Here is an 18,805-nt window from a genome sequence, read left to right as displayed (position 1 = left end):
TACAGTGAAGAATAAAGGAAGGATTAGTTCTGACTCCTTTAAAAGAGGTTATTAAAAGAATAGGAAGAGGAAGTGTTTTCTTTTGTAAAAGGGAGTAGAGTGATGACCAAAGGGTAAATACAAGAAGGATTTACAGTGTAATGGTCCCCTAACCTTCCTCCCTCATCTTTGTAGAAGTGAACCCGGGGAAATTCCAAGGCCGAGTACACAGTAGCATACCTCTAGTGCGAAATCGGTCAGTACCTACTACCTACATGGCTGGATTAGATTCAAGTTTCGAACTGTGAACATCAGGTTGTCAAAACGTAAAGTGTTTTTAAGTTAGAAGATACAGCGAACATTAGTACTGATATTGAACGTGGTCTGCCCGAAACGGGCATTAATACTGAATGAATAGCAACGTCAGTAGTATAAAAACAGACACTTCGGTTTTAGTGAACCTCTGATATAGGGAACGAAATATGTTGGTCCGCAGAGGTTCACTATAACTGGAGTTGTCTGTAATATATTTTATAACTAAATACATTTATGTATGATAAGTTACAGACGGTTTTCAAATAAAGTTTATCAATGTTATTAACTTATCGGAACCAACATGTCAATATTATTTTTTTTATTGGCTGGGTGTATTTTTCCCCGTTTTGTAGACATGAGAAAAACCAATTAATCATGAAATAAGTGCAGCATGAATTGACAGTCGCAAAACAAATCTATAGTGCGCGGTAAAAAGAGCGTAAGCAATTAGTAGTTATGAGTTATGACCTCTATGTGATCATAAAAAGGTACTTCTTCAAATGGTATACAAGGTATATGTCCATCCTCTTCTATAATGATGTAGACCGTCAGATTACCTGCTCATCATAATGATATTGGTCCTCATTTCAAACTTTGTCTTTGCTCTATTGAAAACTTGCAATTTATCATTTATGCCGTTTTTACCACTCACCAAAGATGTACAGGGACATCATTTTATTTTTACTTCAGTTGTTATTGTACCTGAGTTTTTGAATGTACTTCACTCCCACCCCTTCTACTAATGAAGTTCCAACTGTCTTCCATACAGAACCAAGGCCGCATATAGTAAACAGTACTGAGTGAGTATAGTACATTCCAGAAATATGTTCGCGTTTTCCAGTGACGAAAGAGCTTTCAATATTGAATCATATTTTCGCATAGGTACTATCGTCCGTTTGCCTATGTCGCATCTCGATTTCCTCCACCTGCTTCTGCTCGCCCCTCTGTAAAGGTTGTGGCTGGACTGTCTTAGCTCTCTTCTGAAAACATTAATTTCTGTTAAAAATTGAACGTCTACGTAATACTTTATTATACAACTGTTTAAAATAACTTGAATAAAAGGGCCTCGTTAAGTAAATAACTGTCACGTGATTTTCCCTCCTTTCTACGATCCTGCGACATAACCACTTGGACGGACAGTAGATAGCATGTCTGAGTAATTTTTTCTGTGCAGATCGGGCAGAAGTGAAGATTGAATTTACAGTACGTAAGGTACTCTTTTATAGAGTAGGTACATAATTATTTCAACATGAGTTACTAGTACGAAGGACGAAACTGGTAATTGGAATTAGATGCAATAGTCTATAGTGCGATAATATGTACAAAAGAACTGAAGCCTGTATCGAAATGAACGGCCAACATTTTCAGAAATGTGTTTAAATATCCATATTATGATTATTTTTCAATTTAACTTCATTCTCTATATTGTACACTAATGTGCTGTAGATAGTATAATATACACTGCATAATGAATACGTCCGCATGGATTGCTCAGTTCGTGAGTAAAAACACTTCTTGTTAATACAGTATTGTATTTTGATTAAAAAAACCTAATGAAAATTATCAAACTCAAAATTGCGATATTTCCTAGTTTACGTAAATGGATGAACTACTTTTCTTCCCTCCTATACCTAGTAAAGTGATTTGTTTGTATTTTACGCAGTATCATTCAATTCCAGTCGTGGAAGGGGGTAACAAACGGTGTTTCCGGTTGTCAACCGTTAATCCAAAGGTATAGCCAGGTTAATATTTAAAATGTTAGTAAAAATAAAATGATGTTCCTGTGTCTTCAATAGCTGAACTGACCGGACAGATAAAGATCTTATCTTCGACAATGGTCGCAACATCCAACAGACGTTATCAGTTTTATGTTCAATTTTTTAAGAATTTTCATCGTAGCAGGAATAAGTTATATTTTTTTGGAAACCGGGAAAAAAATTCCTCAAGTAGTTAGTTAGTTAGTGGGGTTTAAAAATGGCGCGTCAGCTACTATGGCTATTTGCGCCCTTATCTAAAATTCTTCACAAAACAGAAAGACAATACAATAATTAGAATGCTAAAAAGAATTAAAAAGCGTTGTCACGGTTAAAACAAGGTACAGAAATGCAGTATCCACAAGGTGATTTGTAAATAATCATAAAAGTGAGCAGTTCTCAGACCCTAGGTAGTATTCGAAACGAACCAATAAAATGATAAAACTAAGGTCTCCCTCAAGAAGTTCCTACAGAAATTCACTATCAACAGAATCTATACGAAAGAAAATTTATTTTCATGCCTGAACTCAGGAAACTCTACAAGGGATTCGTGGCAAAATTTGAGGGAAGAGAATTGAAGTTTCCATCGATGAAAATATCAACTGTATTGGACCCCTGATCACATATAATATAACGGATTGGCCATCCTCATGTTAAAAACGGTAACATGTGGAAGGGAACAATCATCAAATCGCCACCGTCGATTGGAAACGACCGCTAGATGCAAGTACAGTTGCTCCATGCAATTCAAATGAGAGTTATAATGTGACTTCTTATGCAGTAGCTAGATGGCAGCATAGTGAAATTGATAAAAAGTTGTTGTCTTCAAAGCCTATAAGGCTATAAATCATTATTATTATTATATTATTATTAAGGCTGAACAATTTGTTATATGTGATCTGGGTTATTACCCAGCCAAGACCACTTAGCCTAAATTCAATGCCCATAAAACTTGTAAAATATTTTCCTTTCGAAAATAAAACCTTAGAATTTTTAAATTTAGAGCTTTATCTATGTATTACACTATTAATAAACAAATATTTCTGAAGAAGACTTTTTCACTGAAATTCCCAGTTTGCCCGGAGTGGCTGCAAAGCAATTTGTGACATTTTTAATTCTGTGCTTATTTAAGATCATTCACAATATTCTATCAAAAATATGTTCTGATTACTTTAGTAGACACAGAAAAAGTATTCTCTATTAATGAAATAATACTGTCCGATAGACAGGTAAGTATGAGTGTTAAAAACTTGAAGAAACCGCTTATTGTTCATATATATTATTTTGATGTACCGAAGTACATATGATATTTCCATGCAGAAATTCTGCGTCATCATACGATGATAGAGTAATGGAACGAAGAAAAACTCTCTCCGGCGCCGGGATTTGAACCCGGGTTTTCAGCTTTACGTGCTGATGCTTTATCCACTAAGCCACACCGGACACCCATCCCGGCGTCGGACAGAATCGTCTCAGTTTAAGTTCCAACTCTTGGGTTCCCTCTAGTGGCCGCCCTCTGCACTACGTCATAGAAGTCTATGAACATAGGACTGAAGTCCACACATGTGCTGAGGTGCACTCGTTATCCCGGCCAACTAATCACTCATAACGAGTGCACCTCAGCACATGTGTGGACTTCAGTCCTATGTTCATAGACATCTATGACGTAGTGCAGAGGGCGGCCACTAGAGGGAACCCAAGAGTTGGAACTTAAACTGAGACGATTCTGTCCGACGCACAGTGGTTCCAAATACAAATCTAGCAGGACAAAATTAATAACTCTCCTCGTTTCTAACAGATTTTCATAAAATTTTATATACAGATTACAAATTGCATTTTACATTTGCGTGTAAACTCTGATTACGATTGGATAAAATAAACCACCCTTTTACAGGGGTTGAACTTGAAAGAATTATAATAATTTTACAAAACTGATTTTCGCAGGGATTGGAACGAAATCACAAATGCATTATATACTTTCTATTTAATTTTTATGTGTGAAAGATGCTAAAAATACACAACAGTCGTACATATTGAGTCAAATATCATTTAATTTTTTTTAAATAAAATAGCCTACATAATAATAGGCCTTCAATTTTAACAAAACCGCTAACTCTGGTTAAATAAACCTACATTTGAAATATTTACAGATATTTGAGAGAGTTGTAACTCTATTAATTTTCAAACATCATCTTCACCATCATCACCATCGTGATCCTGGAGCAGTCTCAGTAGGTCTACATCAGAAGATACACTTTTTCTACTCTTTTGGAGTTAGATACGAAGACTGCTTACCATCGGGCCAGAGTAAATTCCTTCAAATCGATCGTCGTATCGGCTCTACAAAATTTGCGCGCGTGATAAGCTTATTTCCTGAAATTCTTCTAATCTTTACTTCGGACTGCTTGGGATTCCTCGGACATCATCCCAACAGAAGAATGGCTTCCTTTATCAACTGCGCACCATGGGTAAGTATTTTATGCACACTTTGCCGCATATAATACCACTTATATTTCTGGATGTATAATTCTACAGTGCCCAAACAATATTTTTTCAAACTCTCCACTATTAATACTGTACCCACTGGCGATTGTTTTAAGCAGTGGTCGGCAAAGATTACGTCATACAAAATGCAGGCCGCAATATACAGCGAAGGGGAATGTAGGAGAGAAGGATATCCAGATTGCTTAACGTTGAATGAACAAGTGTTGGCTAAGGGGATGGAAATCATGCCTTACCCCTCCGCCCTGCTTGTATATTAAGGGGTCATTAGTCGTACCAAATTCTGGTTTGGGAATGTCGACAAGAAGTCCCATTTCTTTACGTAAGCGATCTTGTTTTCTTTTCTTTCATTCATTTTCGTGACCCTTTCTGAGTAAAAACTTAACACTTGCTTTACCATTTCTGCTGCATCAGGCCTGTATGTTGATCTCAAATCAATTTCTGCGACAAGAGCAATCTCATCAACCGAGTGTGTTTCCAGCAAAGGCTTCAGCTTCCTCTTCTGACTTTTCTCAGCACATTCATAAAACGGCTTTTGTGGACGATTTTTGTTTTTTCGTTGCTAGACACAGTGTATTTTTTAAACAAGTCTTTTAGCACTTAACCAATCCTTGTATTTCCTTAAGAAAATTTTTAATACGTAGAGGCAATTAGTCCATTGCTCGTTAAGTTTCATTCAGAATTCAGCACTTTTTCTGCACTAATTTACGATCATGTCCCTCAGAATCTCCTAAACCATTTTAATTAATACATACTCACACACACAGGCTAATCTTCTTAAAATATTATTTTCTTTTCACGAAATATCAACTAGTTCTCTTCTTGGAATTCCGTCCACCATCACTAAAATATAAATAAAAGGAGAAGGTGGTTGAAGTTGGTTATAAAACCCTTATAATTACATACCTAAACGACTAATGCAAATGCTGAACCTGCTTTGACAATGGCCTTTTGTGGCCTTTGCTTTTGCGGGCCTGCTACAGCAAATACAATTTTAAACATTTTCATGGAACACTTCTCTGTGTATTTATGAGTATTATAACTAAATAAAGTTCGAAAATGCACTAAAAAGTAGGGAAATACCTGTAGTTTTATTCATCGAAACTCGAAGAGGATTGGCAATATATTATATCTTCACACATCGATGTTCCGAAGGTAACTTGCCGGGCGATGCTAACGAGAAGAGAATGTCTGTGCTGAACACTTGATTTCTACCTGCTCCTGCGCAGCCCTCAATAATTTTTATGGAAAACTGAATACGAATCGTAGATACACGACTATTTAGGATTATAGAACTGCAGTATTTATATTGTTTTGAAGCTCAAACATTTATACCATTTGTCCAGTCAGATTTGAGTTTGGAACCACTGTGCGACGCCGGGATGGGTATCCGGTGTGGCTTAGTGGATAAAGCATCAGCACGTAAAGCTGAAAACCCGGGTTCAAATCCCGGCGCCGGAGAGAGTTTTTTCTCCGTTCCATTACTCTATCATCGCTTATTGTTCAGTAAAATCAAGAAAACAAGGAAAAGAGATTTTGTTATCAGTAGATAACTGTCAATAAAATGTAATTTATAGTATCTTATCTGCTAGCTTCAAGAATTGGATTGTAGCCTTCATATCAGAAAAAATGAGCACGTGTGAAATCTGATTGAAATAATTCGATACACTGCATGCTATGCTGTCATTATAATCCTAACTTCCTGCTATAAATTATGTATCAGTTTACCGACCTGTTCTCGCTGAAAGAATAAAGACAACTTATTGCTGAGTTCTAATGTAGCCTTGCGAAAAATTGGGCATTCCATTTGTCCATATAGTTCTCTTATCGCTAATCGCAAACTCTGAATTTGTAATAAACGGCATCATCATTATATTATTATTATTATTATTATTATTATTATTATTATTATTATTATTATTGTCCACACCTGTGGAGTAACGGTCAGCGCGTCTGGCCGCGAAACCAGGTGGCCCGGGTTCGAATCCCGGTCGGGGCAAGTTACCTGGTTGAGGTTTTTTCCGGGGTTTTCCCTCAACCCAATACGAGCAAATGCTGGGTAACTTTCGGTGCTGGACCCCGGACTCATTTCACCGGCATTATCACCTTCACATCATTCAGACGCTAAATAACCTAGATGTTGATACAGCGTCGTAAAATAACCCAATAAAATAAAAAAAAGTATTATTAGTATTATTATTATTATTATTATTATTATTATTATTATTATTATTATTATTATAACTACCTTAAACATCATAATATATGAATTAATTTTAAGATACCCGCATACGATAAAAAATTACCAAATGAGCCGCTGAGAACAGAAGTGGTGTAAGTCAAAAATGGGTAATGAGTAGGGGGTGGATGTTGATGAAAAGTCATCTTATTTTTCACATTAGGAAGATGTCTTATTAATATAGAAATTCTTTCCATGTTACTATCAACGTAAAAAATTAATTTCTTATATTGCATTTTTTGTATTTTTCGACGTTTTTGAACTAATATGTCATTTTTATATTTTTTAGGCATTTTTGGTCATTTTTAATACTTTGAAGAACTTTTAGATAATTTGGAATGCATTTTACTTTCTTCTTTACCAATAGATCTGTTAAATTTTTTTCTAAACAAATAGATCAGTACACAAAGTGGGCTGCACCGATAAGTAGAGTACAGATGTAATACTGATCCAGCAACTAGTGAGAAAACTAAGGTGAGCCATTGTTTTTTCTTTAATTTTGTTCATACCAATTTTTAAAAAGTCCTTCTTTTTCCAGCAATGTACTCTTATTTTAGATTCCATGTCCTCCTATAGGATTTCTTCTCATGGCAATCCTAGGTTTAATTGCCTCATAACGTAAGTGGTACCTTTTGGTATCACTTGTTAGGTTCAAACCTTTCTTTGGACATTTGACTAAACAACAACTGTGCCTTCCCGATTGTTGTTTTAAATTATTAATTTCAGTTTATGTATACCGGTAGTGTATTCTATCGATAATTAATTTAAGAACGGATTTTGATATTATATATCATTTAGAAACTCGCATAATATAAATAGGAACACACGTAAGGACAAGTGTTTGCTGATAATGTCATATAAATAAATTAAAAAATTCATATCGTTATTTTTTAAAGATAAGTTCTGTTCAAATAGTTATGTCACGCGTGCGTAATATGCGATAAGGGAAATGTGAAGGTGCTCCTTAGTAAGCAAAGGTTCATTATACCTTCTTGCACTTGCTACTTGCCTGATACTTGTTGTATACGAATTGTGTGAGTAAACGACGGTAGTAGTGGAAGTTCACTCACTCCGACAACGTGACAGTCAGCGCCTTGCCTCCCACCTCCCACCTCCCTCCACAGTCGGCCTGTCGGTCGACATGCCGGTTCTAGGACGTGTGACGTGTGCTGCAATGTGGAATCTCATGAACAAGAATAAAACGAAGTAAGGCAGAGATTGGTTAATTCGACATTGAACAATTTCAATAAATAAACGTTTATTTCTCTTTTAAATTCCTATTTAAATCAACATTAAAAAATATATATATATATATATATATATATATATATATATATATATAATTTGAACTGGTAATGGAAATTACGGGAAAACGGCTAAACAGATTTTAATAAATGACCCCTCATTTTGAAGCTTGGAACCCGAAGTTTTTCAGAAAAAAATAGCAACTTTCAGTGAAGCGTTAGTTTTCCTACATAATTTTCCTATTTTCCAAAATCCATCTTTCGTCAGTTTTGAGAACTAATTAGTTGCATTTCAGAATAAACCAAAACACACACTACAATAAACAATAGGATATTACACGAAGATCATGACCTGCAGGATTGAGGACATATTTAGAGCTCAAATTCAATTGGTTATTAAAAACTTCAAGACTTACTAAAAATAATTTACAGGTCTGATTCTGCGGTGTGTAATTTTCTGAATACAACTGTGGTGTATTGGATATTAAAATCTACAAAATTTGAGGTGTTTTGATGACATTATTACCACTAGAAATGAAATATTATTATAGTTAATGCCATGATGTGACTACTTTTCATTAATATTATGATATGAAAGTTAAACGTTTTGGGGTTATAGAATAGAGAATATCTTAAATTATAGTCGCGACGCTGTTATTCCCAGCGTGACTCCTTCTCTTTGCTTACGTCTTAGGAAGTCAAGGCTCTATAACGTCTAGGTAGGTAGTATCGTTCGCCATTTTTGTTCTTTCGTTGCCGAGCTACCAGACGAGGGATCTATTTGCCACACCGTTAAGCATTAGCATGTCGTAGCTCCTATGATAATAAATCAAACGCACTGTAATTCAGCAAATAATTGAGCGGCACATAACATCCTCGTGTGCTTTCTGCAAACGCCAACGAAAGAGCCAAAATGGCGGGCGATTATATATTAAGTATTTATCCAGCCTTAGGAAATGCTTTACATCTTCATCATCGAATCACAAGACGCACACGTTTAAATGTAGCCGACCTGCAACGCGATTGGCTGCCGGAAATTAGAGCGACGGGACTTTAGCTCTTCATTTCTATAATTTATTGAGTGGCGGCTATATAGTATATAACTACAAAACTTACGTAAGATAATAATATTGTTATTAAAAATCAAATATTTTTATAGTTATTAATCAAGTGAGATTGGGTTTTTTTCATATAATTAATGGCGGTGTGGTCTAGATATTTATATGCTTCACTCTCTTCAGTATTGGCTCGAGAGAGCGCAAAAATTACAGTTCCTAAGGAAAGACCAAAAGGTATTACTTACTGATAAAATAAGAAGCCTACAAAATTGCGTAGTCGCCTGATCATTTCAGCAAGATCTCTTAGCAGGATAAAATGATTTTACGTACCTTCTACATTTTAAGCTCTACATGCAACAGCTATACCAAGATGCTATGCTATTGTTCGAAAGCATAGCAAACCAGACATTTTTTTAAGTTTCACCTAGAATCCACAATGACCTGAAATAGCTATTGCTTTACTCCCACATGAAAAACCCACATTGTTACTTGCGTTTTCGCGTTGAAACTCAAACCTGAAGGTGGATAGGTTCAAGAGCAAGTATTTGGCATAAAAACCATTCAGCGGGAGTATGTTTCATTATTACGGAAGCAAATATCTTTAAAAAATGTCTGGTATTCTTCATTGAAAATAAATCTGAAAAAATTTTATTTGAACGTCTAATGAACTTAGTTTGCAGCATTTGCTGCACAAGCCACCAATGTACATTTAATTTAAACTAGCTTAGACCTACATTTAGATAAATCGAAGCCAGGACTTAATGAATTAAATGAAAATTCAGCATGAAGATAAAAAAAAGTAACGAATAGCTACATCCTTCCTATCTTGCTATTTGGAGTCCAGACAAATATTGAACGAAAAATGTTAAGAGACGTGCCAGAGGAAAATGGAGAGGAAGATTCTAGGCGTTACACAGTGTGGAATTTAGAGAGTCTAGCCGGGCAAAAATCATTTCTCGAAAACTAATCGCTCAATTTTCAGCTCTGTAGTAGCGTGTCTGCCATCAAATTAGCCGGTCCGGGTTCGATTCCCGGTGGGCTCAGAAATTTTCATGTAAAATTTCTACCTCGGGACTAGGAGAGATGGCGGTGCACAACTTCTAACCACTAAATTCTGCTCCAATATGCCTGAGTTAAATCCTAAATCTCTCTGCAATGTATATGAAGAGAAGGCATATGTGACTGTTGATAGTGATTCGTCCGTCGGACAGGAACGTTAAGCCTGGCATATTTAATGCAAACTGATGTATTATTTATATAAATTTGGTACTAATGTAAATTACTATGACAACTTAAACCGATGTATTTCATGGCATGGTTGCTGAGATTTCTTCTCCTGTTTGCTGAATTAAGTTGTGGGTAGAGTGAATTTCTCATGATTTCCAGCATCATAAAATTGTCAAAAACATGCTACTGCCAGCAGCCTAAATTTAACTTCAATATTAAAATTGCCATGAGATAAAGGATTATACTTAATTGGAAATAAGTAAGAACAAAAGCCATAGAACAACACTGATCTCAATCTACAACAGATTCTTTCGTATAGAGGAATTCCTAGACATAAAATGAAAGCTGAAAAATATAATGGAGATTCAATCTGGAAGAAGTCTCCGAATAATGTTAACACACGAGAAAGCACGGTACCTCGTAAAGACGGGTTATTTTAAGAAATTCACAATTCCGCCGGAACATGAGTGGTATGTTAACTGTAATCCTGGACGGGTTGTATTAATATCCTACTTAACAAGAAAATACAAACGTACATTATCCAAATTAAAAACAGACCAGACAAAATATATAAAATTCGTTAATACTGTAAATCAGGCATGCCAATGATGCCCACAGGAGCAAGCGCGCGCTTTAGAGCCCAGGAGAGCCTGAGCGCTTTACAGAGGACAGGAAAGAGACTGACGAAATATGTGTTATATGCCTCTTGGTCGAGCTATATTCAGGGATGGCCAGCACTGATTCAACAGATAAAGGGAAGAGAACTTATTAAAACTGTAGCCATGTTAATTTTTAGATTTGCCTGAGAAGTATAAGTGCATTATAAGAATGTAAGTTCTAATTTTAATGCTCATTTTTCACAAGTTTGATTTTTTTATTCAAAAGAAATATTTCCTCAACTTTCCGTATAGAAAAGTGAAATTTTCAGGTATAGGCCTATTTATTTAGTAGTCTTACAGAATGTTTTCGTAAATCTAATATACCGTATATACGTATTACTGAAGATAGTGTACAGTATTGAAAATTTTGAAAATATTCGCATGGAAATTGTATGTAAGGAAATTAATTAACAAAGCAACTCCTGTGATAAAGATACGTGCCCATGTGTTGTAAAAATGTCAGCTCTATAGCTTCAGCAGATTTCGAGAAAATAATTTAATATCCTGATGATAGGAAGTTGGTCACAAATATCACCTTAAAAACATAATACGATATGAGTTTTGTTATGTAATATTAGTTACACTTAAAACAGATACAGTACCTAGGTAACTTTGCTTTGTACTGTAATATTGTTTTGATTAGTTTATTGATTACTTTTGTAAGGCTAAAGATACCATCAATATAAATTCCAACTTATCATGTCATACTCAATCTCTTTCTTTGGAATATCACTTTCTTTATGAATAATGTGTTTCATCCACTTAATACAGTATAATATTATACTACTATGGAATTTAAGTGAATATTCCTTCTTAACTCTCTATTATGTTATTAAGATTTAAAACACAAGTGCAATATTAAGAAATCAGTGTTAGTACTTTTGTTTTACAGACAGTATAGATAATATTAAACAGAAAGAAGCCATATAAAAATAACGACATAAAATTTCACGTTCCGTTTGAAGTTTGTGCACCACTGTTTTCTTAATCCAACAGGTTGCTTATTCATATACACAACCCTTCCTCTTTCCATACTTAGCGCTTGCTGCCAGCGCACGACGTCAAGGTCAGAAAAATGCGCTTGCTTTGACATCACTGCTGTAAATGATCTTATCGGAGAAATGTAACTTTCGCTCTGTCGTGAAGATCTCCTACCGACCTACCAGATGTAAGCATCTATCTACACTTGGATATTATATTGTGGATTGTTATAGCCTAAATATGTCTATAGGCTATAAGAATTTAGCATTAACGACAGGAGTGTGAAAATTGATTTTTGGCCGGCTAGCTGCTTGAAATTACACACTGTGCTTTAGTCTGAAATACAGAATTCGGAACGGAGATCTTAGGAAGATGACAGCTGTCAAATATGCCTCAACAACAGCTAAGAACATTGAATGGAGATGGGCAAGTCATGTCGTGAAAATGAACTTCAACAGGTGGACACACAGAACAACAGCTTGGAACTGGAGATCCGGCTGCAGGAGCGTAGCACGACAGAGGAGACGATGAGCTGACGATTTGACAGTCCACTTTGGTTGTAACTGGTCAACAAGAGGAAGCACTGAGACAAGCATGAGGATCTTACCCGAAATGGCTACTCGGGATTGCCAAAATAGCTACCTTACTTAGGCCCTTGCCCTTGAGGGACTTCTTGGGCTAATCGTAAATTCTAAATCCAGTGACTGACAGCATGTAAGAGCAACGGGCGGGATGTCCAACGCTATAGTTGACAATAGAGTTTAACAACGATCGAGAAAGCAAGAGTAACAACGCCCGCAAAGCCGAAAACCCGCACGACAGTATTACCTACGTCGTTGACTGCTTGTGAGTGAATCAAGTCAACGTTCGAGATATCGGAGTGGTCAACGCTCGAACGTCAAGCAGCCTTGAATCCCCACAGTTTATACCAGACTGAACTTTTATCTGTTTTGGGAAACTGCGAACGCCGTTTACGGTTCGAAAAAAAGAAGGATGTTGGTACACGACTGTGAAAGTTTCGATCGTGAGCTGCACTCCTAGTTGAAGTGGTGATGAATGAGAGTGCACGTTGAGGTACCAGAACTGTGCTCTCGCGGCTCTTCGGGGTATTGTAAGTTCCCCAAATTCAAAGAGTTTACAATTTCGTCAACGTAAATTCCTCTAAAGCTGGAACAGGTAAAATGTTGGGCACATGGAAATTCTCCTAATTATAACCATTTAGCATTACCCAGAGGACACCACGAGGAGAGTTTCTGACTGTCCTCCAAAAAATATTTCTGTTTTCCTTTCGTCAGTGACTTCTCATTTACTTATTTATAAAACGTTTATTATGAGACAGCCTTCACCCTGGTCGTGACATTGTACCATTGTTATATTTTTCTACTACTGTAGCACGTGCAGTAGTTATCGTTTTTTTGGGTCTTACGTTTTGAAATTTGTGTGAAGTGTTAACACTCTGTAATTTTACATAAATCTATCTGATATTTCGTTTTCTGAGTGCACTCATTTCTCGTAGAATCGTGCTTTGTTTCTCAGGAGGATTGTTAGGTCTAAAACTTAGTAAAATGGAGAACATTTTTCCTGGTGCACCGTCACTTTTCTTCACCAGTCATCAGAGACCGATCGAAGTGAAACTTGAAACTTTTAAAATTATTCGCGCTCGAGCACGTTCACTGAGAGTTAAACGTATTTCACTTGGATATCCATTTCACTCATTTATTGACTGTTGACAATTCGCTGAGCACACTAACATGAAGTTTATCGAAGACTGTTAACAATCTGCAGCCCACTTTCACGATTCCAAGACGTTGTAGTCACTCCTGTGATTGAAGCAAAATTCTTAAATACTTTCAATAACCAATGTTTTTTTTTTAACGACGATCGATATCTCCTTCGGCGAGAAATTGTTCTCTTCTTAACATTTCACTTCCCTTTCAGTATCTTTGAATCGATTAGCGGCGTTGTCAACATATTCAGGTTTTTCCACAGTTTCGCTTTTAAAGTAGAATAATTTCCGGCGCTGTTAACACTATAGAGCGAAAAACTGTGACATATTTCTTAGGATTGAACTATATACTTTATACAGGTGGTTTCCGAGGTGGTGTTACAAACTTTCAGGGATGATGTCGAGGGGCACATGTATCAATTTGAGATAAGGAACCATGATCCGGAAATGACTGAGTCGAAAGTTATAAGCAAATATAGTTGTGTGGAAATGGAATTGTAATTTGGCACCTCGTGCCCTCCTTCCTTTAACCTTTGGAACAGTCGTGGAAAGATGGTATGGGCCGAATGTCTCCTACGTGGGTACTTGCCCCGATACAATCTGTGAGCTTGTCTACTGTTCCCATCGGCTCATCCGTATTCGAAAATCAAGTCTGCTTATTCCGCTCTCGTGTACTCTTCCATTTCACTAGGACTAATCGACTGGGTACTGGAACTTATACACATACACTGCTGTCTACAGACGTGCATATCAGGACCGACCATGTCCGCTACACATTACGCTATCTGCATTGCTTTAGTGTAGTTTCCTGTCCCCATCCCTCAGAGAGCGCACTGAATGGAATACTGTAAGCAGACAACGTAAACAACGTCAGATGAATACAGAATGTGTAAGATGTACAGATAAATACACATAAATAAGGCGTACAGAGGAATAAAATTATTTCATTTTCACACAACTATTTTTCTTTGTAACTTTCGACTCCGTCATTTCCGGAGCAGGGTTCCTTATCTCAAATTGATACATGTGCCCTTCGCCATCATCCCTGAAAGTTTGTAACACCACCTCGGAAACACCCTGTATAAGCTTACTATCACACTCTTACTCCGATTAGGGGAATTTACCACTGACAGATAGAGCACTTAGAGTAGTTGTAGGAGAATTTACATTTTTTAATGATAATTTAGGGGTATTTACACTTACCCAGCTCTTTGACGACAGCGAATCGCTGCCTTCCACGTATTACCGAGCGATCGACTTCGAGCCTAACACATGAGAGCATCTTGTGTAACATATATGGACTTCGTAACATTTTATAAATAAATAAATAAACCAATTTGTTAAACATTTGTATTTATTTCTAACTTTCTTGAGCCAAAACTACTCCGTTCTTACAGCACGAATTGTGTAGACGTAATTCTATGCCAGAACTCTCGCGGATCTATCCGTACAAGGGTGCCTCACTGATTTTTTTCATTACACAATAAGCCTACTTTTTCATTCTAAAATTATCTATTAGTTCCATAGCATTGTCCGTGTTTTCTAAACTAAACTTCAGTAACAATCTTTTTTTAAAGGAGGGCAAATGACAGGTGTCCCACTTTTGGCTGATAAATTATGGTTAACCTATTCACTATCCATCACTATTGTATTAACGAATTTTATACGAATTGTATTTTTAATTTAGATAATGTACTTTTGTATTTTCTTGTTAAGTGGGATATTAATACAGCCCGTCCAGGATTACAACTAACATACCACTCATGTTCCGGCGGAATTGTGAATTTCTTAAAATAACCCGTCTTTACGAGGTTCCGTCTTCCTCGTGTGTTAACATTATTAGGAAACTTCTTCCAGATGGCATCTGTATTAGGTTTTTCATCTTTTGTTTCATGTCTAGGAATTCCCGTATATAAAATAATCTGTTGTAGATTAAAATCAGCGTTGTCATGTTCTTCCTTATTTCCAATTAAGTATAATTCTTTACCTCATGGTAATTTCAATATTGAAGTGAAATTTAGGCCCCTGGGAGTAGCATGTTTTTGACAATTTTATGATGCCGGAAATCGTGAGGGATTCACTCTACCCACAATTTGTATGTATGTATGTATGTATGTATGTATGTATGTATGTATGTATGTATGTATGTATTTTTATTTTATTTTAGTAGGTTATTTTACGACGCTTTATCAACAGCTTAGGTTATTTAGCGTCTGAATGAGATGAAGGTGATAACGCCGGTGAAATGATTCCGGAGTCCAACACCGAAAGTTACCCAGCATTTGCTCATATTGGGTTGAGGGAAAACCCCAGAAAAAACCTCAACCAGGTAACTTGCCACAACCGGGAATCGAACCCGGGCCACCTGGTTTCGCGTCTAGACGTGCTAACCGTTACTCCACAGGTGTGGACTGTATGTATGTATGTATGTATGTATGTATGTATGTATGTATGTATGTATGTATGTATGTATGTATTTACACTGCAAGTGGGCAAGCACCCGGTGGCAGTGGTATACACAATAAAATTACAATACAATAAGAATACACAATACAATTTAACACAGTAATTACAATTAATAATAATACATAAAATAACCTAATTAATAAGTGAACCTAATTGTACAATACAACCTACATATGTATAGGCCCTAAATAAGTTTCACATTGGCACTGATAATCTTTCACTTTACTCTCATCTCACTCACTGTAGTGGCACTAAGACGCATTTCACTGACACTTTAGGACACATTTCACTGACACTATTTAACACATTTCACTGACACTATAGAACACATTTCATTGACACTATAGATTATCACTAATCGGAACTATTCACTGCATTGTAAAACCATAACTTCACTGACTCACCTCGCTTCACTGATACAACAGCTCAAATAAGACAAATAATTACACCCATATGCATTCTTATAAACAGAACTACATTTGAACTAAACATTTCTAGTGTAAGGCCCTCTTACACGCTATTTTTAAATAATTTACAATTCGAACCAAGGTAGTAACTCGTCAGGCTAAATAAATACATGTCACCTTAAAAATTAAACAACTCAGCAAATAGGAGAAGATAATCTCAGCAACCATGTCATGAAATTCATCGGTTTAAGTTATCATAGTAATTTACATTAGTACCAAATTTATATAAATAATGCATCAGTTTGCATTAAATATCCTTGACATTGTACTGTATGTAGAATCAGTAGTTTGCTTCGTGTGATAAGCTATGGTATAAGGCATTTTCTCTGACTATATAGGTTTAAGGCTATCAGTTAATGTGTAAATTGTACTACATAGCCTTGATTTATAATTTAAACCATAATCATGAGAACGTTTTCTTTAATTTCCCTAGTAACGTCGAATAGTTTGTTCTGATTTAAGAAATTGATTCAATTTTTAGGAGATGATATTCATTATGTGTTGTTGCCTTCTGATTTGTCCTGTTTTGAATCTTTGTGGCTGCCTCTCTAGCTGTTACATCACGCATAATATTGAATTGAAAGAGGTGAATTGGGAGGACAAATTTAAAAGGTACGCAAACGCGTCCTTGCAAGGGGTTCGGGGCTGCAAGAAACTAAATATGTGAGCTCCAAGCCTGTTGGCCACTAGTCTCACTCCGGGTTACGCTGCTCCACTGAAGGAGCTCTAGAAAATTTTGAAGGGGAAAACCGAAAATGGACGTAACCTCTTAGGTACCACATACGCGAGGGGGACGGAAATGTGATCAAAATGATCACGGGACGGGACGAGGAGGAGATGGCTGGTGTAAATCTGCACACTGAAATGAACTGTGTCATTTCGCAGTGCAGGAGGAGTCGAGAAGACTCTGTCGTCTGTTGTTCGATGACAAGGCAGGTGAAGACCGCCAGGAGAGACGCCGTGAATTCTGAATCTGCAAATTGAAAGGTTCCCTGTCCTTTCGCATTGCGACTACATGAGTGATGTTGCACATGTATTTCAACGCATAATACTGCAACGACTGAATTTTATAGGTTTTTTTTGTGCTTTATACCGACTGTGCTTTGGTAAACACTTCTAGTTCTGGGTTATTTTCAGCAGAGTTCTATGTACGATTCATTGTTACGTTGTTCGTATCCTTAATTCTTCTGTTAATGTATCTGCGGTTTCATTGCTAGAAATACAAAGCTGAGACAATATTATTTGAAAGTGATTGCTAGTTAGTATTAATTACCTACTGGTAATTCAGTAGGTTTCCTATTGAACATATCTGTGAGAATCTACAGACCGATTATATTTAGTCCTGATAGCTCAGCGACGCGAAAGAGGAGAAGTAATAGCAGTAGTGGGGAGAGCTCCGTAGTAGAGATAAGGACGAGCGGTCGGTAAAGGAATGCAGTACAGCTTAACTGCACTATACTAAAAGCCAGGTTATGAACCGACTAAACCGGAAGTAACGTTCTGTTGCTCTCTTTCTGAGCTCTATTGCCACATAGTGGCGCGAGATTCAAAGCGTGTTCAGCGTTTGTCACCGATATGTTTAAAATAACTACTGTCTGTAGTTCTTGATAACACTATCCACAATATTAGTAATTAAAATTACTGTTTTTAAAGGCCCATTCACAATGAAAATTAAACATAAACATAACGTAAGCATAAAACCTTGTGTCCATGTTATTTAATGAAAGCATTCACAATGAATTACATAAGTATAAACTTAATCTTAATCATAAGACGTTAACATGAAAGTTTGCAAACTCCAAACTTTCATGCTTATGTTTATGCGATTTGGAAACAGTACACAAGCGGAAAGCGTGTTTTCACTTTTTGTTTAACATCTCATGGGCTTTGCCTACAGGCAATATTTTGATCTATTGGCCGTGATGATAGCTAGGCGCGCAACATGGAATCATATGACGAAAAGTTGATTATTTTACATCTCCGTTTCTTTGATTTCAAGTATTGAAAGCCATATACTGATGCCATTATAGTTATTAGAAACATAAATTGAATAGCTACATCGTCAGTCATTGTGCAATTCTCCATTTTTATGTAATAGATTCTGTAGTTTTGTTGATTCGGTATGTTTGTTTCCACACACGTGTTATGTTTACGTTATGTTTAATTTTCATTGTGAATGGGCCTTGGC

At 36.4% G+C, this 18,805-nt stretch overlaps 1 protein-coding gene across 1 annotated transcript in view; it reads left to right on the top strand.

Annotated features, from left to right (window-relative positions):
- LOC138709004 (PIH1 domain-containing protein 1-like) overlaps positions 1-18,805 on the top strand; it is a 181,248-nt gene that overhangs the window by 142,809 nt on the left and 19,634 nt on the right. The gene's annotated exons all lie outside the window — the stretch shown is intronic.

Source organism: Periplaneta americana, chromosome 11 (genome assembly GCF_040183065.1).
Source record: "Periplaneta americana isolate PAMFEO1 chromosome 11, P.americana_PAMFEO1_priV1, whole genome shotgun sequence".
Lineage (NCBI taxonomy): Eukaryota > Metazoa > Arthropoda > Insecta > Blattodea > Blattidae > Periplaneta > Periplaneta americana.
This window is presented reverse-complemented; position numbering and strand designations above follow the sequence as displayed.